General features: G+C 45.8%; 1 protein-coding gene across 1 annotated transcript in view; it reads left to right on the forward strand.

Moving 5' to 3' along the window:
* The window catches only part of GLI2 (GLI family zinc finger 2), a 1,057,303-nt gene that overhangs the window by 223,447 nt on the left and 812,071 nt on the right, over positions 1–21,785 (forward strand). Inside the window, exon 2 of the mRNA XM_069224622.1 lies at positions 3,073–3,177. The gene's annotated coding sequence lies outside the window, so the exon portion shown is untranslated. The remainder of the gene's footprint in view (positions 1–3,072; positions 3,178–21,785) is intronic.

Consider the following 21,785-nt stretch of genomic DNA (forward strand, 5'->3'; position numbering starts at 1 on the left):
CGCACATGTGCCAGAGACAGGGATTATTAGAGAGGAAGAAGACAACCTTCATTTTTCATAAAATGTTACATTTTTTGGCAATGCAATTTAATCAAGGCCTTATGTTTTTTGAGATCCAAAGGGGGAAAGAGATGTTGGAAGCATCAAAAATGGGGACATCCTGTAAGCACACTTTGGGGCATATTTAAGAGCCCCTAACGCCACCGGAGTGTCACTTTACTTGACGCTCTGGTAGCGCTATGCCCTGAGACGTATTTACAAGGTGGCGTAAAGCCACTTTTTGTGGCTTAACGCCACCTGGTAAATACGGCCCCTTCACAAACAGCACTTTGCGTGGAAGGGGCGTGCAATGGGTGTTGCTGTAGGCATGCCACAGCAACACCCATTGAATTTTGACGCTGCCCAGATTTACGCTTTTTTTGTAAACCTGAGGCAGCACCAAAATCTAACGCAACACCAGAGGTGGCGTTAGCAAGGCGCAACAAGGAAGAATACTTTTATTCCCCTGCATTTTTTGCTTTTTCTATGTGTGCTGCATTCTGCAGCACGCATAGAAAGAGCAAAATGCCAGAAATTATTATAGTTTATGTGCAGGAAGGTTCAATTTCCTGAACATAAACAATCATTTGAAAATGACTCTTTGGCACTTCTGTGTGTGCTGTATTCCGCAGCACACACAGAATTGCCAAATCACCACTAGTGATTACTTATGTGCAGGATGGGACACCTTACCGCACATAATCAATTGCACCCCTCAAAGCAGACATCCTTGCACAATGGTGCAAGGATGCCTACGTTGGCACTGGCAGCTAAATTTAGCGCAAGAGATAACACAGGGATGCGCCGTATTCAATTAAATATGGCTCATCCCCGCATTGTGAAAATGACAGAGCGCGGCGTTGTAAACTTTGGCGCAGGGTCACACTTTGTCATTTTCCCATAAATATGGGCCTTAGTTTGGGCGAGAAAACAACATGGTTGCAGGAGTCACTGTTGCACTTAGGCAATGGCTTCACATTAACAGTACTTTGAAAAGCATATCATCGGTTAAAGAAATCGGGTGAATTAAGCCTAGGGTTTCAAGGGCCTGATTTACTAGAGCAATATTATCACCAGATATTTTGACTTGTCTGACTCCACACAAGTCAAAATCTTCCTAGGAGAACAGTTATAAAGATGTGTTCTTTTATTGGAAATGAATACATTTATGGCTTCAAGTTGACAGTTGATAAGTATTTCAGGATGATTTCAGGAGCTCGATAATTGAAGTAATGGCATTTTCTCTGCGGTGGCATACAGGAAATAGTTGATACTGTTGTTATTTGATGGCTCTAATCGAGGAATTTTATGGTCTATATTGATAGATTTATTTGGTTGTATGACGTGTTATGTATGGTTCAATCTCGATCCCTATCGCTGCATCAAACTTCTTCCTAAGCCTGTGTGACACGGTATAATATAGGTCTCCTCTATGAGCGGGTAAGATCGGTCAAACATGCGGCTAGTTCTGCTGTCAAAGTAAAAGGACGTGACCTCTGTGAAACTATTTATTTATTTCCATAATCTCCGTCTTCCGAGTAGACTGTCAGTCATATTTAATGGGTGAAAATCTTCTCTACAGGAATATGATTTATTTTACTGATCTGAGATGGGACATGAAAAAGAAGTAGCGAAAAAGCACTTTTTAAGATGGAGGGGCCAGCAACAATATGCTGCCTGACCCTCCCCCCTAATTTTTTTTTTTTAAATGACCTCAGGGGTGGGGTCAAATGGAGAGCGAGCTGGGGATGAAGCAATGGGGAGATGGTGGAGCGAGGGAAAAGCAGCACACAAGGAAAAGTAACATGAAGTGGGCGGGGGAGAAGTACACAAGCGAGATTGCAACATGCAGTAAAAGGGAGAAGCACCCGAGTGTGAGTGTGGGGATGCGGAGAAGCACACTTTTAGGCTTTTCAGCCAATTTCTTTGGGTAAAGGTTCTTAAAAATTTCGCAAATTGTCTTTTTAAAAAAATATCTTCTCATGGAGAGCTCCTACAAAAACCTCAGCAATGTTTAGGGTCCCTGAAATAGTTCACGCAGATCCCTTCGAAATTGTGTTTCAGAACTGCAAATCTAAATCCTTTGGCTATATAGCCAATGTCTTTGTAAATGTATGCACTTGATTTACATGGGCCAGCCACTAGGAACAAGGAAGTAAGGCACATAGGCATTAGGAGCGAAAATAAGGGTGGAAAGAAGGACTTTACAGAAAAAAAGTATTCAATTTAGAGACATTAGGCGTTCATTTGACATGTGTGCAACTGTGCTTTAACCAGTGCCACGCAGGAAGTCATGTTTTGTCCCAGATCTTTCCATTCATATTCCCGCCTCTCTGGATGACTCAGATGTGAAGCACAAAAGCAAGCGACATGAAAGCTAACCACATCTTAAATGTCTGCCTACCAACAAAAGGATTCCCACAGCAAGTGCTTAGAGTAATGAATGCACGCAGAGCTTCCCGTGTCACACAGTTTGTAAATCAGAAGGGCCTTTCCCAGAAATATCGTAATCAGTACCTGGAGGTCAGGGGTTAACTTTCTTTACTGTCGGGAGACCTGCTACCTTATGCTTCTGGTTGACATCTGATGGTAATTTTTCTACATTTGCTCTCAAACAAAGATGATCCTGGCCCTAAGTCTTTGATTGAACGCCTTCTACAGAGATGTTTTTATATTGTTGGGGTAACCAACTAAATCTTGCATCTTTCTAATTCAGATAAAATTAATGTATTTGTGTTGAGGATTAATGATTTCTTTTATATATGGGACAGCTCGGTTTGTTGTGAGTGCGCCACTCATGGTCGATACATAAGTCTCATTTTATTTCTTCCCCCGGCACTTCAATTGCAAGTTGTTCTCTCTACAAAACGAACTCACTGCAGTGTAATAACAGTTCATGGCTACGGACAGTCAAAATAGTCAGGGCATTTTTTGCAGATTTATTTTGTTTTAGTAATGAGTACTGTTTTTTTAGAAAAAATAACTGCAGATATTTTTCAGCTAGTTATTGTTTTTTTTTCCTTCTGTCTGCAGTTCTACACTTTTTAGAGCACATGTCTGTGGTGAAGCAACTGAAACATTTAGAGCAGGTTTCTAAAACGAGAAGCTCGTGAGCTACTGGTAGCTCTCCAACGACCTGTAAGTAGCTCTTCTGTGTGCATCCCAGTCTAAATTGAAAACTTTGCTTTGTTGAATTAATATATGTTTCCTAAAATTAAAGAGCAAGTAATTGAAATGAAAATGTAGGTATTTTGAGAACTCATTTGCTGATGTTTGAAGAAAAATAAGTACAATTCCAAAATGTATTTAAAGCTGATATTTGAGAGGTCAATTATGCAGAGCTGGAAAGGTTTATTACTGGCTTCTTCATATTACCCATGTGAATCATTCCACATTCAAAACGCATTTTTATAAGCTGAATTGAGGTGCTCAGTGCCTGTAATCTTTCATGGATATAATCTTGCGGTGACGTCATAGATTCAATCTAATAATAATAGTAGTTTGGGATGAATTTCATTTAACATAAGTAGCTCTTATTACAGAAAAAGTTGGAGACCCCTGATTTAGAAAGTGTAGAGGTCTGTATCAGTAGCGGCTCGTGGACCGTGAAAGGGGCAGGGCAGGGAGGAGGCGCTCAGGGGGCAGAGGGGAGTGGCAAAAAAATGTAATTAAATTAAATAAAAAAAAAACACTTACCTCTTCGGCGTGCTCCCGCGCCGCGCTCCTCTGTCCCTCATTGCTGCTGCAGGCACACGCTCCCAGCCTGCCCTGTGGCCAAACTTGGCGATGGCCAAAGCAGCGTCAGGATTGGCTAGGAGCACCCAACCAGGGCGCTCCCAGGCAGACTGAAAGCCAGTGCAGGCTCTCTCCAGCCCTGCAACACAGTTGCTGGGCTGGAGACAGCCTACAACGCATATGTGTCTGACCGACCTGAGACGCCGGCAAAAACACACATGAACTCTGAGGGGGATTGCTGAGCACACCCCCTCAGTACATGCCCCCCTTGGCCCCACCCCTTTTAAAGAAAACAATAATAAACAGTGTTTATTATTGCTTTCTTTAAAAGCTTTTGCAGCTGCAGGCGGAGGGGGGGTGATGCTCCTCCAACCATACGGAGGAGCTGCCACTGGTCTGTATAAAGAAGAATGGCTGGCAGCAACAGCAGCTATAAACATAGGGATTGCAACACTAGTGTAGACTGATCTTTCTCTTCATGGAAGCTGTGCTGTGCTGCAGGCTGAGCTCTATTGTGGGCCCTTCGTGGTGAGTCTGAGAAGGGAAGCTGTCCAGCATCAGTCACTCACTCTAGGATTATGCTCGACCAGAAAAGTGACCTGCAAAGCCTGACAGACCTATTAGGGATATGCCATCAGTGCTTCATTTTCAAAATAGGGTTCCGGGGGTTCTGTGGCAAACCCTTTTGTTCAGACACCCACAGCTGGTGCTATTGAATGTTAGGGTTTCTGAATTCCAAGGCTGTGTAGGCTTGATTCCAACACATACCCCTTTCATCCACCACGAGACACACTGTTCCAATTTATCTCACTCTTTTAGGTTATTTTTCACCCCTGCTTTCTTTTTTTGTCACTATGTTTATGTTTTTCTGTTCCTCCTTTTTTCTCCTCTTTTAGGTTGAGCACGCAAGCACTTTGACCCGTTGTAAGTATGTGGGCTTTTAACCACAGCCACCTCACAGCCATCACTTTCACTCTTTTGTGGGCTTGCCTTTCAAAAATCCCTTGATGTCATTGGTAATTACTTTACATTTGTCCCGCTGGGGGGTAGCTTTGCTACCTCTTCGCAGACTGCCCTTGTTACATGGATCATTTCACGATTGCCAATATCTACTTCAGCTTGGGTGAACAATTTTTAAATCTTTTGTCTCTCCCCTTCGTGCTGCATGGTGACCATGGCGCTCACATCGAAAAACAGGCACAACAGCGTGACCTTGATCAGCGGTATTTGAGGGCTTGTCACATTGTTCACAGTTACCTAATCAAAGTAATTTCTTGTGGGTCTCCCCTTAAAACACTTGAAATAGGTAAATGCTTTACGTAAAACAGAAATCCTCAAAGTGAAAGCAGCTCTCCGGGCACAGCGTGAGAGCCAATACTACAATATTCTCCACAATCTGGAAATCTGCCCCATAATGCTTTGCAGGGCATTATTTATACAAAACTTTGTTTCTCATAATTCACTTTCTTTTTGTGTGGTTATGTCCTCTAGGGGCTAACTATATAGTTACATGACCATGTTTATTATAAGTACTATTTTCATTGTGGTGTCCTCTAGGGGCTGTTCTAAGCACTACAGTCATATCAACATATAAAAATATTTGTGGCTGAATTTGTCCCATAATGCTTTGCAGGGCATTGCTTTTACAAAACGTTTTTGCTCATAACTCAGCCTGTGGTGGTCCTGGGACAATGTGACCACCACCAAAGGGTTCACAACAACATGCTCTTTCCGTCTACATTAGCTCTGGGTCTCCATCCTATGTTAATGGGGGCTCCAAAAGAATAACCCCTACCACTATGCAGTGTTTTGTTAAGTGCTTTCATGGCTAGAGTATTTCTTTTGAAATAGTTGGTGTTTTAAGTGCTTGGTTGGTAATATTAGTGCTTGAGTCTTGTTATTTCTGAAAATGTGTAATGTTTTGTGTTCTTTAGGAACTAAATGCATAGTTATGCTGCATTATTTATTACTGTTTTTTTGTGGTTATGTCCTTTAGTGGCTGACTATATAATTACATGACCATGTTTTTTCACAAATACCATTTTGATTGTGGTGTTCTCTAGGGACTATTATAAACATTACAGTCATATCAACATACTAAAATATTTGTGGCACATAAACGTGCCCCATAATGCTTTGCAGGCCATTACTTTGACAAAACAGCCTGTGGTGTCCTAGGACAATGGGACCACCACCAAAATGTTCACAAAAATGTGCTCTTTCCGTCTACATCATATCTGGGTACGCACACTATGTAAGTGGGAACTCCAGAATAATAACTCCTACCACCATTCAGTGTCTTTTTTAAGTGCTTTTATGGCTAGAACCTTTGTTTGCAGATAGGACTGGTTTGTATTTTTATAGTCTCCTTTGTAATATTATTGTTATAGGCCTTTTGCTCCTAAAAATCTGTAATACACTATGGTGGTCATTCCGACCGTGGCAGTCGGCAGTGAAGCGGCGGTCTTTTTTCATGAATTCTGACCATGGCGGTTACCTCCATAGCCAGCCGCCGCTTCACTGTTCCGACCGCCGGGCTGGAGACCTGGGTCTCCAGCCCGGCGGTCGTCACATACCGCCGGCGGTATTCCAACCCGCCTGACCCCGGCTTACCGCCATGGATTTCAGGCGGTTTGGGACCGCCATGAAATCCATGGCGGTAAGCACTGTCAGTGCCAGGGAATCCCTTCCCTGGCACTGATAGGGGTCTCCCCACCCCCAACCACCACCCGACTCCCTCCCCTACCCCCCCCACCACCCCTGCCACCGCCAAAAGGTTGCAGGACCCCCCTCCCCAACCCGATCCCCAACATATACACACACATACACACATACATGCACGCATTCATGCACGCACTCATGCACATACACACCCCCCGCATTCATGCACGCACTCATGCACATACACACACACCCCCGCATTCATGCACGCACTCACACGCCCCCTCAACATACACACACGCACACCCCCATGCACGCACACAACTCACAACACCCCCCCACCCCCCTTCCCTAACGGACGATCACCTTACCTGTTCCGGTGATCCTCCGGGAGGGAACGGGACCCATGGGGGCAGCTCCGCCGACACCGCCACGCCAACAGAACAGCGCCACAGCGAATCACAGGTCGTGATTCGCTGGGCGGTGTTCTGTTGGCGTGGCGGTGGAGGTGGAGCTACCTCCACTTCCCCGCCTGCCGCCAGTATGGCTGTTGGCGGCTCTTCATCCGGAAACTGGCGGAGCGCTGCCAACGGTCATAATGGCCCGTGCGGAAGACCGCCAGCACTGGCGGTCTTCCGTACGGCGGTCCCTCGGCGGTCTATTGAAAAGACCGCCGAGGTCGGAATGACCACCTATGTCTTTAAGGTGCTGAAAACATGATTATACAGCATTATTTATTCCTGTTTTCTTTTTGTGTATTTATGCTCACCTGGGTCTAACTATATAGTTACATGACCATATGTTTTACAAATGCTATTTTCATGGTGGTGTTCTCTAGGGGCTGTTCTAAACATTACAGTCATATCAACATACTAAAATCTTTGTGGCACAGAAACTTGCCCCGTGATGCTTTGCAGGGAATTACTTTAAAAAAACGTCACTCAGCCTGTGGTGGTCCTAGGACAATGGGACCACCACCAAAACATTCAGAACAATGTACCCTTTCTGTCTACACCAGCCCTGGGTACCCACACTAGGTTAGTGGGGAGGGGACCCCCCAAAAATAACCCCTCCAACCATTCAGTTTGTTTTAAGTGTTTTCATAAATATAAGTTTTTTTTGTTTTTTTTAAGCTGGGAGAATTTCAGTGTTATTGGTCTTGTTTGCAATATCAATGTAAAAAGCTTTTTAGTTTTGAAAATGTATAATGCACTACACTTTCTAGGAACTAAATACATGGTTAAACTGCATTACTTTTTACCATTTTGTTTTTGTAGTTATGTCCTCTGAGTATTGCCTGTATGGGTGCCTGACCATGTTTCTTCCAAATGCTCTTTTATTGTGGTGTTCTCTAGGCGTTGTTCTGAGCATTGTAGTCGACATACAATAACATTTGCAGAAGGAAACCTCACTCTATAATGCTTTGCAGGGCATTACTTATACAAAACATTTTTGCTCATAACTCAGCCTGTGGTGGTCCTAGGACATTGGGACCACCTTCAAAATGCTCATTCCGTCTACATCATCTCTGGGTCCCCACACTAGGTTAGTCAGGACCCCAAAATAATAACCCCTCCAAACATTCAGTTTGCTTTAAGAGTTTTCATGGCTGGAAGTTTTGTTTTTTAGATGGGAGAGTTTCAGTGTTATGGGCCTTGTTTGCAATATCAATGTAATAAGATTTTTTGTCTTGAAAATGTATAATGCACTACAGTTTCTAGGGACTAAGGGGCATATTTATACTCTGCGCCAAATTTGCGTAAAAAATGTTGATGCAAATTCGGCGCAAACCTAATACCATATTTATACTATGACGCCCGACCCTGCGAACGTCAAAATTCCTCTGTGTGCGTCATTTTCTGGATGCGGGAAACCGCCTTGCGTTAATGACATGCAAAGTAGGCGCTCCGTCCCAAAAATTACTTTAAGGCCTGTGTGCCTTATTTATACTCCTGAGTCATTTTGATGCACAGGAGGGGGCGGGCCTTAAAAAACTGCGCACAGCCTGATGTGCGCCGTTTTTTAACACCTGGGTGAGGGCAGGCGTTAAGGGGCCTGTGGGCTCACTTCCATGGTCTCTGATCATGGAAGCAGTCGAGAGGTGCCCTTCCCTGCCCCCAGGGACACTCCCTGACACCCTCGCCCACCCCTGGAGGACACCCATGGACGGGGGACCCATACCAGGTAAGTAGAGGTAAGTATAATTTTTATATTTTTTTAAAGTGGCATAGGGGGGCCTAACTTGGGCCCCCCTACATGCCACTGTGCCCAATGGCCATGCCCAGGGGACAGAAGTCCCCTGGGCATGGCCATTGGGAAAGGGGCATGACTCCTATCTTTGCTAAGACAGGAGTCATTTCAATGGGGGTTGTGCATCAAAAAATGGTGCAAGTCCGGTTAGAGCCAAGATTTTTTACTCTAACCTGACTTGCACCATTTTTTGACGCATAACCCCCATTTTTCCCTATGCCGGCGCTGCCTGGTTAGAGTCATTTTTTTTTACTCTGACCAGCCCGCAGCGCCGGCTAACGTCAATCCTTAATTAAGGCGCCTGCCTGGCGCGTAGGAATGGCATTAGCCGGCGGTAAAAATTTTTACACAAACCAGCGCCGGCACTGGTTTGGGTCAAAAAGTATAAATATGGGCCTAAGTACATGGTTACACTGCATTACCTTTTCCCATTTTTTTCTTGTGGGTATGCTCTCTGAGGGCTGACTGTATGGGTACATGACCATGTTTCTACCAAATGCTATTTTATTATGGTGTTCTCTATGGGTTTTTCTGAGCATTGCAGTCAACATACAATAACATTTGCGGAAGGAAAGCTCGCTCCATAATGCTTTGCAGGGCGTTACTTTTACAAAACATTTTTGCTCATGACTCAGCCTGTGGTGGTCCTAGGACACTGGGACCACCTTCAAAATGCTCTTTCTTTCTACATCATCTCTAGGTCCCCACACTAGGTTAGTTGGGACCTCAAAATAATAACCCATCCCACTATTCAGTGTTTTTTAAGCTTTCTCATGGCTAGAATGTTTGTTTTACAGTTTGTCAAAATTGTGCTTTAAAGGCCTTGTTTGTAATATCCGATAAAGGTTTATATGATAATTGTATATGTTTTAATAAGCTTTTCTTATTGGAATTGTGACCATGATTCAGGTCATCTTAACATCCTTATTATATTATGACTGTTTGAACACTCTTGATATGTTTGGGTGATACTTCTTGTTTATTTCTCCACAGTGGCTGTTTTGTGTCTTTTTGGGGGGAATTGTGTTAGCCAGCCAGTTAGCATCTCTAATGATGGGGGGTGAAAGTGGTATTCTGTTGGAATCAGCTCGGCAGATTTAAATTAGGATGCTATATGGCAACATTTTCATTTTTTGCTGCAGATAGAGGAAGAAGGTAAATGGAAGTGCTTTGGTTATATGCAGGGCCACCGGAATTATATGGCAGGAAAAGACAAAATAATGAGGCAGGGTTGACCAATTTATGTGGCAAGAAAAGTCCAGTTATAAATCTACAATGCCAATAGCTCTAACTGAAGCAAATGTGAGACCTTTTGCATTGAAAAGAATTGTTGTTTTTCTCTGTCTTGCTTTGGGTCAAAATCTGGCGTGGAAAAATAAGTGCCTGTCCCAAAAAATGAGTGTTGGTGAGCTCTACCTTCAGATACTGGTTCAAATTAAGTACAACCAGTGTTGTTGCAAGAGAACACTCCAAACTATTGTGCTAATTGCCTTTCTTACCATGATGTGACCTGACTTAGGTACAAAGTTTGACCCGGCTCTTTCTCCCATGCTGGGGCATATAGGGTCTTTTTTATACTTGTTCCGTGCTGAATTTGCCTCATTTTTGTAACGCAAATTCGGTGACAAACTAACTCCATATTTATACTTTGGTGCTAGACCCATCTAGCGCCAAAGTTATGGAGTTAAAGTCATTTTTTTGAACGTGGAAACCTACTTTGTGTCAATGAGATGCAAAGTAGGCGTTCCCATGCAAAAAATGGCTCTATGGCCTTAGCGCCATATTTATCCCCCTGTGCTAAAATCACGCATGGGGGTAGAGGTCAAATAATGGTGCAAAGCTTGCTTTGCATCATTATTTAACGCCTGGGTCAGGGCAGGCGTTAGGGGACCTGTGGGCCTATTTCCATGATGGAACACCATGGAATAAGCCCACAGGTGCCCTCCCCAGGCCCCAGGGACGCCCCCATCCACACCAGAGGGACAGCAGAGGATGGGGGACCCATCCCAGGTAAGTATAGGTAAGTACAGGTAAGTATTTTTTTAAGTACCATTGGGGCCCTGAAATGGGTCCCCCTACATGGCACTGGGTGCAGTGGCCATGCTCAGGGGACACTGGTCCCTTGTGGTGGCCATTGGGTTGGTGGGCATGACTCCTGTCTTTTCTAAGACAGGAGTCATGTGGTATGGATGGTTTTGCGTCAGAAAATGACGCTAGGCTGGTTGGAGTCATTTTTTTTACTCTAACCTGCCTAATGTCATTTTTTTGTGCAAACCCCCCTTCTTCCATACCACCAACCCCACCCGGCTAGCATATTTGTTTTTTGCACTAGCCTACCCTTTGCACCGGCTTGCACCATTCCATATATATGAGTGCCCGGCTGGTGCTCAGAAATGGAGCAAGCCGGTGCTAAACTTTTTTGTGCAAAACTGCGTTAGTGCAGTTTTGCAACAAAAAGTATAAATCAGGGCCATAGTGCCCCGGCTCAGACCAAGGAACTGAGGGGCATATTTAAGAGCCCCGAGCACCACCTTAGCACCACCATAGCATAATTTTTTTAACAAAAACATTCAGGGGGTGCACTACTCCAGAGCATCCAGCAACACACAGTGAGCAGAAAGAGTCCAATGCTGTTGAGTTAATAATGGTGCGAGACTTCTCTCAGTTTCTTTCTGAAGACTTTTATTGGCGTAAATAACTTGTTATGACATGAAATTCATACGTAAAAAAGCAGCCAATGCGTTTTGCCCCATACAGATGGGCTTCTTCAGGGCATATGGTGAGCCTAAGAATTGCGTCGATAAATTGTTGCGCGACGGTCCAAACCAATCAATATCTTCCCATCTAACAGGTAGAAGTGAAAAACTAGTGCCACTAAACAATGAGTCGATAAGTTGTTGAGCAACGGTCAAAAAAGTGTCAAGGGCCGGCGAATATAAATAGTGACGGGCCCGGCCGTATGCCGCCCGTCCCACTGGTCAAGATATTGATTGGTTTGGACCATCGCGCAACAATTTATCGACGCAATTCTTAGGCTCACCATATGCCCTTGTGTACTCACATATCGCAAATAACTTTTGCATCAACTGGAATACTACCTTGCCCTGAAGAAGCCCATCTGTATGGGGCGAAACGCGCTGGCTGCTATTTTTCGTATGAATTTCATGTCATAACAAGTTCTTTACGCCAATAAAAGTCTTCAGAAAGAAACTGAGAGAAGTCTTGCACCATTATTAACTCAACAGCATTGGACTCTTTCTGCTCACTGTGTGTTGCTGGATGCTCTGGAGTGGTGCACCCCCTGAATGTTTTTGTATCGTTGGGGCCTCGTTTGCCCCTTAGGCTCTTCTTTGCAGCAGGGGCCTAGGTGGAGTTGCACACCATAAATTCTAAACAGTTACTATTTCACATACATTGTGTTTCACTGGGTACTTAAAGGGATTGATGCGTGTTCTTTAGGCCTGCTGCATCCTGTCTTTTTAATTCATAATTTTTTTAACACTAAGGTGGTGCTCAAGTGGCTTTGTCCATGCGCCATATTTACAAAGTGGTGCCAATGCATACATTGCGCCACTTTGTAAACCCTTGCGCCAGATTATGCATGTGGTTCCAGTGCTAGGAGGCCTGCAAAAATGGTGCAGCGCAATGTAAAAGATCTCACTCCACCATTTTTGTCGTCATTTTTAACGCCTACTCAGAGTAGGCATTAAAATGATGCTCCCATAAAAACCTATGGGCCTCCTTGCACTTTGCTGCACTAGCATCAACATTTTTGATGCTAGTGTAGCAAAGCGCCACAATAGCGTAAAAAATGTTGTGCTAACAACTGCCAATCTGCAACGTATTATGAATACAGCGCAACCATGGTGTTGTTAGGTGCCGGTAAGGGGGGGCGCAGAAAAGTGGCGCATCATCCCTGATGCACAACTTTTTCTTAAATATGGGCCTGAGTTTGATGTGACAGTGTCTGTGTTCAGGATTCACCTAGGGTAAGGAACATTCCACATTTACGAACATGTCAGGTGGAACTTTCGAAGTGTTCATTATATAACAACCCTCATCTCCCTCTCACATCCCACAGAACAAAGAAAACAAAGGACTTGATTGACTTGCATTAGTACATTGTTTATGGCACATTGAACAATTGCGTCAATAACTTGCCGATTTTTAGAACTACACTTATTCTTGGTGCTCTGAGAGGAAAATGTTTTCATTGTTTTATTTTTTGTCCAGCTGCTTGGTGCTCATAGACGAAGAATGTCAGAAAATCTTTCATATGTTCGGGATAGCGCAAGCTTGAGAAATGCCAATGTCTTTTGGGAGAGCATTTTTGGGTGGAGTGAGAATACAAGATATATATTACCACCCCTTGTACTTTTATGTCTATGTTTGGGGAAGTAATAGTCGTACATGTCTTCAAGTAACTGTTCAAATTTCCCATCTGTCACACTTCAGTGAAGTAACCCTAGGTAGGGTTGGAGTGGACTGAAATGGGGTAAGGTGGATTCAATTGGGGTGGATTTGAGTGAGGTGGACTAGATTGGATTGGGCTGATAGGGCTGCGGTGGGGTGGACTGGAGTGGGGTGAATTCGATTGGACTGGATTGGAATGGGGTGGTCTGAACTGAAGTGGGGTGGATTGGATTGGAGTGGGGTAGATTGGAATGAAGTGGAAGGATTGGATTGAATTTGAGTGGGGTGAATTACATTGGAGGGGTGTGGGCTAGATTAATTGGATTGGAGTGGGGTGGACTGAAAGGGGATGGGGTGGCATGGATTGGATTGGGAGAGACTGGGGTGGATTGAAGTAAATGATTGGGGTGGGTGTAGTGGGGTGGGGTGTAGTGGGGTGGATTGGAGTGGGTGGATTGAAATGGGGTGGGGTGGGTGGATAGGATTTAGGTGTAGTGGGCTGCAGGGGGATTGATTGGACTGCAGTGAGGTGGGGTGGGTTGGATTGCAGTGGGGTGTGTTGGATTGGGGAGGATTGGATTGGGGTGGATTGGAGTGGGGTAGATTGCATTGAGGTGGGATGGGTTGGAATGGAACGGATGGAATCGATTGGATTGGAGGGAGGAGGACTGAACTGGGATGGGGTGGGGTGGATTGGATAGGGGTGGGGTGGGGCGGGATGGATTGGAGTGGGTTGGATTGGAGTGGAGTGGATTGGCATGGGGTGGATTGGATTGGGGTGGATTAAAGTGGGGTGAATTGGAGTGGGGTAGGCTGAATGGATTGGACTAGGATGCAGTGGACTGGACAGGGGTGGGGTGGATTGGATTGGGGTAGAATGGGGTAGATTGGAGTAGAGTGAGGTGGATTGGAGTGGGGTGGAGTGGAGTAGACTAAAATAGGGTTGGGTGGATTGAAGCGTGGTGCACAGGTGGGGTGAACTGGAGTGGAGTGGCATTGATTGGATTGGGGTGATGTTGGGTGAATTGGATTGGAGTGGGGTGAACTGGAGTGGGGTGGACTGGTGTGGGGTGGACAGGATTTGGGTGGATTGGATTGGAGTGAGGTGGATTGGGTAGCAGTGGACTTGATTTGAGTGGGGTGGATTGGAGTGAGTGGACTGCTTGGATTGCATTAGAGTGGGGATGGGTTTTATTGGAGTAAGGTGGGCTGGATTGAAATGGGGTGGGATGGATTGGAGTGAGTTAGATTGGAGTGGGGTGGGTCAGACTGGAGTGGGTGGATTAGACTGGAGTGGATTGGGGTGGGGTAGATTGGATTGGAGTGGATTGACTGTAGTGTGGTAGATTGGACTGGGCTGCATTGGGGTGGACTGGATTGGTGTGGGGTGGGCTGGATTATAGTGGGTGGATTGGAGTGGGGTGAATTGGAATATAGTGGGGTAGATTGGATTGGAGTGGGGTGAACTAGAGTGGGGTGGACGGGTGTGGGGTGGACAGGATTTGGGTGGATTGGATTGAGTGGATCGGATTGAGGTGGGGTGGATTGAAATGGTGTTGGATTGGAGTGGATTGTTTGAGTAGAGTGGATTGGATTGAGTGGTGTGGGTTGGATTGAGTGGGGTGGACTAGGGTGGGTGGTTTGGATAGGGTAGGGTGTGGTGGGGTGGATTGGACTGAGTGTGGTGGGTTGGATTGGGGTGGATTGGACAGAGGTAGGGTAAATTGGATTTGGGCAGGTGGGGTGGATTGAAGTGGGGTGGATTTGAGTGGATTGTGGTGGATTGGATTGGAGTGGGGTGGATTGGAGTGTGCTGGACTGGATTACAGTGCGGTGAACTGGATTAGAGTGGGGTTGATTGGATTGGAGTAGGGTGGATTAATTGGAGAGAAGTGGACTGGATTGGAGTGGGGTATATTAAGGTGGTTTGGAGTAGGGTAGATTGGACTGGAGTGGGGTGGGGTGGATTATTGTGGACTGGTTTTAACTGGAGTGGGGTGGATTAAAGTGGATTGTATTGGATTCTGGATGGATTGGAGTGGTGTGGGAGGATTGGATTGGAGTGAGGTGGATTGGGTAGCAGTGGACTTGATTGGAGTGGGGTGGATTGGAGTGGACTGCTTGGATTGCATTAGAGTGGGGGTGGGTTTTATTGGAGTAAGGTGGGGTGGATTGAAATGGGGTGGGATGGATTGGAGTGGGTTAGAGTGGAGTGGGGTGGATCAGACTGGAGTGGGTGGATTAGACTGGAGTGGATTGGGGTGGGATAGATTGGATTGGAGTGGATTGGATTTTAGTGTGGTAGATTGGACTGGGCTGCATTGGGGTGGACTGGATTGGTGTGGGGTGGGCTGGATTGGAGTGGGGTGAATTGGAATATAGTGGGGTAGATTGAATTGGAGTGGGGAGAACTGGAGTGGGGTGGAATGGTGTGGGGTGGACATGATTTGGGTGGATTGGATTGAGTGGATTGGATTGAGGTGGGGTGGATTGAAATGGTGTTGGATTGGAGTGTATTGTTTGAGTAGAGTGGATTGGATTGAGTGGTGTGGGTTGGATTCAGTGGGGTGGATTAGGGTGGGTGGTTTGGGTAGGGTAGAGTGTGGTGGGGTGGGGTGGATTGGACTGAGTGTGGTGGGATGGATTGGGGTGGATTGGACAGAGGTAAGGTAAATTGGATTTGGGAAGGTGGGGTGGATTGGAGTGGATTGTGGTGGATTGGATTGGAGTGGGGAGGATTGGAGTGTGCTGGACTGGATTACAGTGCGGTGAACAGGATAGGAGTGGGGTTGATTGGACTGGAGTGGGGTGGATTAATTAGAGAGAAGTGGACTGGATTGGAGTGGGGTAGATTAAGGTGGCTTTGAGTAGGGGGGATTGGACTGAAGTGGGGTGGGGTGGATTACTGTGGACATGTTTTAACTGGAGTGCGGTGGATTAGAGTGGATTGTATTGGATTCTGGATGGTTTGGGGTGGTGTTGGAGGATTGGATTGGAGTGAGGTGGAGTGGGTAGCAGTGGACTTGATTGGAGGGGGTGGATTGGAGTGAGTGGGCTGCTTGGATTGCATTAGAGTGGAGGTGGGTTTTATTGGAGTAAGGTGGGCTGGATAGAAATGGGGTGGGATGGATTAGAGTGGGTTAGATTGGAGTGGGGTGGGTCAGACTGGAGTCGGTGGATTAGACTGGAGTGGATTGGGGTGGGGTAGATTGGACTGGGCTGCAATGGGGTGGACTGGATTGGTGTGGGTGAGCTGGATTGTAGTGGGTGGATTGTAGTGGGGTGAATTGGAATATAGTGGGGTAGATTGGAATGGAGTGGGGTGAATTGGAGCGGGCAGATTGTTTTGTATTGCTGTGGGTTGTTTGGGTATTGGAGTGGGGCAGGTTGCAGTGAGGCAGGTTGAAGTGAGGCAGATAGGAGTGAGGCGGGTTGAAATGGATTAGAATGGGGCAGATTAGAGTGGGGCAGTTTGGAGTGGGACAGATTATTTTGGATTGGAGTGGGGAAGATTAGAGTGGGGCAGATTGGAGTGGGGCAGATTGTTTTACAGTGAACTGGAGTCAGGTGGATTGGATTGGAGTGGGTTGGATTGGGTTGGTGTGGGGTGAATTGAATGAGAGTGGGGGAAGTTGGGATGGAGGGGTGCATTGTATTGGGGTAGGTGGAAAGAATTGGAGGGGGGTGTATTGTTCGGTATTGGTGTGGGGCAGATTGGATTGGGCGGATTGGAGTGGGACATATTGATTTGGAATGGAATGGGGAAGACTGGGGTGGGGATGAATGGAGTAGATCAGAATGTTTTGGATTGGAGTAGGGCAGGGTGGAGTGGGGTGGATTGAAGTGGGGCAATTATTTTGGATTAAAGTGGGGCATATTGGAGTGAGGTGGTTTGGAGTGGAGTAGATTATTTTGAATTGGAGTGGGGCATATCGTTGTGGATTGCAGTGTGGCAGTCTGGAGTGGGGAAGATTGTTTTGGATTGAAGTGCAGCAGATCGTAGTGGGGCAGACTGTTTTGGAATGGGCAGGTAGGGGTGGGCCAAATTGTTTTGGATTGCAGTGGAGTAAATGGGAGTTGAGCACATTGTTTTTGATTGGAGTGAGGCATATTGTTTTGGATTTTAGTGGGGCAAACTAGAGTGAGGCAGATTGTTTTGGATTGGAGTGGGGCAGATTGGAGTGAGCAGATTGTATTACTGTGGATTGGAGTGGGTTGGATTGGATGGGAGTGGGGTGGATTGAGTGGGGAGAGTTGGGATGCAGAATGTGAATTTTATTGGATGAGGTGGATTGGATTGGAGTGGGGCATATTGTTTTAGATTGGAGGGGGGGCTGATCAGAGTAGGGCAGATCGGAGTGGGACAGATTGTATTACGGTGGATAGGAGCGGGGTGGGTTGGATTGGAGTGGGGTGGTGTGGGATGGTTTGGATAGGAATGGTGTGAGTTGGGACAGAGGGGATGGATTGTATTGGGGTGAGGTGGACTGGATTGGAGTGGGATTTTTTGTTTTCAGTTGAGGTGAGGAAAACTAGATTGGGGCGGATTGGAGTGGGGCGCATTGTTTTGGATTGGAGTGGGGCAGACTGAAGTGGGGCAGACTTTTGGATTAAATTGGGGCAGACTCGAGTGAGGTGGGTTGGAGTGGGGTAGATTGTTTTGATTTGGAGTTGGGCAGAATTATTTTTAATTGGAGTGCAGCAGATTGCAGTGGGGCAGATTGTTTCGTATTGGGCAGATTGGAGTGGGCCAAATTGTTTTGGATTGGAGCGCGGAAAATTGGAGTGGAGTCGATGAGAGTGGGGCATATTGTTTTGGATTAGAGTGGGGCATATATTTTTGGACTGGAGTGGGGCAGACTAGAGTGGAACAGATTAATTTGGATTGGAGAGGGGCATACTGGAGTGGGGGCAGATTAGAGTGGGGCAAATTGTATTTGGGTGGATTGGATTGGTGTGGGTTGGATTTGGTTGGTGTAGGATGAATTGGATGAAAGAGGGGTGGATTGAAGTAGGGTGGGTTGTGATGGAGGGGGGATTTCTATTAGGGTGAGACGGATAGGATTGGAGTGGGGCATACTCTTGGCTTGGAGTGGGCGGAATGGAGTGGGACAGGTTGTTTTGGATTGGTGTGCAGCAGTCTGAAGTGGGGCAGATTGGAGTCGGCAAATTGTTTTAGATTGGAGTGGGGCAGATTGGAATGGGGCAGATTTGAGTGGAACAGATTGTTTTGGATTGGAGTAGGGCTGATTGAATTGGGGCAGGTTATTTTTAATTAAAGTGGGGAAGCTTGGGGTAAGGTGTTTAGAGCAGGGTAGATTGTTTTGAACTGGAGTGGGGTAGATTGTTTTGGATTGCAGTGTGGCAGATTGGAGTGGGGCAGATTGTTTTGGTTTGGAGTGCAACTGATTGCAGTGGGGCAGATTGTTTTGAATTAGAGTAGAGTAGATTGGAGTGGGGTAAATGGGAGTTGGGCATATTGTTTTGGATTGGAGTGAGGCTTATTGTTTTGGATTGCAGTGGAGCAGACTGGAGTGGGTCAGATTGTTTTGGTTTGGAGTAGGGCAGACTGTGTTGGAGTGGTGTAGATTGTTTTGGATTGGAGTGGGGCAAACTGGAGTGAGGCAAATTAGATTGGGGTGGATTGAGAGGATTGAAGTGGGATGGTTGGAGTGGATTGGGGTGGGGTGGATTGATGTGAGGTGAGGTGGGGTGGATTGTCGGGGCGGATTGTAAGTGGGGTGTATTGTGGTGTAGTGCATGATTATGTGTTTCACATAATTATATATAATAGTAAAGAAACAATGTAACTTTGCAATATTTAGAACGTGATAAGTCTCAACTTTTGAGAACAGTGTTCAGGAGCAAAAACAAAAGAAAACATGAGTGCAACGTGAGAAAAGACGATGTGGCAAAATGAAGAGTTAGCTATGAAAAGTAAAACTTTGCAATTTTGTTTGCCCTGCTGTGCATATTTTTGGCAGTGACAAGCCTGTTTGCAGGGCACTAGAAGTTAAAAATGATGAAATAGTACCTCAATCATGTCAGAAGTGGACGGGCACACAGTAAGTTGAATCAATCATTGCTCGGTCCCTTGTTCCACATAGAGGCTAGGCCTGCAGTGACGAATTACGAGGCTGTAAAGAAGAGTGCCATGCAAGCCAATAAATGGTAAGTGACAGGCGGGCCCCAAGCCCTTTACTGTACACAACAGAGTCTCACAAGAAGAACGCATGCGCTAGGGCATGCACTTGCAGGCTCAAACCTAAAAATAGGTGAAGGGCCCACTAGAGTCCTACTTCTTGGGAGGGAGTGGGAGACCTTACAGTAAAGTGGCCCACGGGATACGCTCTCCCTAATATTGTGATACACAAAATCAACTTGAGTTATCCCTTGCCTGTCAAGAGTAACTCCTATCTCCCATGGATACCCAGTCATTTTTCAATAAAAAAAATAAATCTCTTTCTTTTATGACCCTCACCCAGTCTTGTACTGCATGCCTCATCATCAGGTCCAACCTTGCCCCCTAAAAGCCAGGATGGGCTCAACCATATTCCAGAGCTCTTTTGAAATTGTTTCTACCGGGGTGGCTAAAGAGAATAAAAATATCTCAGACAGACCTATGTATAGATTTATTGGTGATCTCGGTCTGTATGGATTAAAAATGATCTGAATCAGGTTTTTCACAATGTAATGGCCTAGGACCCTAGAATGATGGTCAACATGTTTCAGTCCCTATTCTGTGCCTCTCTGGTCCAGAGCTTTCTTGAGGACATAATGGTATTGGTTGCCCCGTGTTATATACATTCACACCAAGTTACATGTATGTGGGGCATGCAATAGTAACATTGCATGCAAGGAGAGCAGATGCACTCACCTTATGGTAGGATCGCTGTTCTTGGAAAATAAAAAGGCAAAGCTCATTTACTTTTACTACACAGCATATACATTGTGTGGAAACCACAATGTGGAGAGGAAAAACACAGAGTAGGCATTGCTGTTGCCAAGGGAGCGTGTTTAATGGTAATGCTGACCATTAATTGTTGTAGCGCCACACCATGCATCTTAGTGTATAATTGGTGTCAAGCTCACTGAGCTACCCCACACTCAAAACACACTGTGTGTTTCATACATTCCGTTTTACATGCTATAGATCACACATGATGTTGTGGTCCAGTGTTTATTATGCCTTTAGTGCAACCTATGCATCATTGGTGTAGTTACATGTGGAATCGCACACATGAAGTGAAAGCACCTCCAGTGGCACTGTCACTTACCCCTATTGGGATATTGATTCTGCCACTCAGGGGCAGGGGAGCATGTCCCTCAAGTCACACACTGCCATTGTTTAAAAACCACCAAAAGATCAGAGAGGGAATGAAAGTTCCAGACAATTGTGAATAAGGTGTAAAGTAAGCATTGCACATAGAAACAACTGTGCATTGTAACTTATAACACAGAAGGACACAGTCCCCTATTCATGTCCTCAAGGGTAATATGCCTTGTCAACACCTACCTTAGTGCCTGAAACTCTCCCAGCTCATCCTAATTGAACGAGTGAGGGAGCCGGCTTTAGGAGCGCTCTTTGGCAGTTGTGGCAGGCAGTGGGGGCATAGATCAGGTGATGTCAGATATTGTCACGTGATGACAGGGATCGTCATCACATCGTGTGCATGCTGAGCCATACGGGAGATGTAGTTCCCCCACAGTGGCTTCCGTGTGTAAAGCGCAGTAATGGTATCATGCAAGATACCTACATCATATCTTTGCAGTTTGTGATATACACATAAAAGCCACTACAGCAGGTTAGAACATAGGTAGAAAAAAAATGTGAAACAAACTGAAATAAACTTGGGAGAACCGTCCACAAGTGGGCTGGCATACTGCTAATCACAGTGCTTTAAGTATCCACAAAAGTAGTATGGGTTTTGTGACACTTCTTATATATTGTGGTGGTATTATACAATAGACAAACATATACGAGATGGGATTTGGCCCAGTTGGTTCAGAGGCCAGAAACGTCTCCAAATAAGTCAAGGATGTGGAGAGCTCGTGAACCGGACTCCTGGGGGTGAGTAAGGTAGAGGAAGACATTGCCTTCATAGAAGAGATCCGCTTTTCACACCCTATCCATCAGCTCCAGCCCAATCACTGAGCGTCACAGCGGACAAGGAAAGCCAGAGGCTGAATGGCCAAGGCAAAGAGGAAGAGAAATAGGGGGTACCTCTACCTCATTCCTCTTCAAACAGGATAAGGTTCTGACAGCATTCCCCTGACACAAACCGAGGCGACTAAGGAGGGGTACAGGAGTCCTTGAAGGGCCCATTTTTACCAACACAGCATCTACGTATGTCCAGTCAACAGTGTCACATGCTCTTTTAAAGTTGACCAAGAGCAACAGTTCTGGACCAGAAAGCTCCTGTTTGCTGGCCAAAGCCAGGTGTAGATGCCAAATACATTGGTGGGTCCCAGGAGATAGCATAACACCACAGTGGTCCCCAATGACCAGGGTTGGGATTACTGCCAGAATCTGACAAGCAAGGGTCTTAGTGTAGAGTTCAACTTGGTACTGATTAAAGAAATGGGTCTATGGGTGGAGCATCGGTCACTGGGCCTCACCGGTTTATGAATCAGGACTATCGTGGCTAGATCCAGCTATCGTGGAGGGTCAGCGCCTCCAAATATAG

The sequence above is a fragment of the Pleurodeles waltl genome, chromosome 3_1 (genome assembly GCF_031143425.1).
Source record: "Pleurodeles waltl isolate 20211129_DDA chromosome 3_1, aPleWal1.hap1.20221129, whole genome shotgun sequence".
Taxonomy (NCBI): domain Eukaryota; kingdom Metazoa; phylum Chordata; class Amphibia; order Caudata; family Salamandridae; genus Pleurodeles; species Pleurodeles waltl.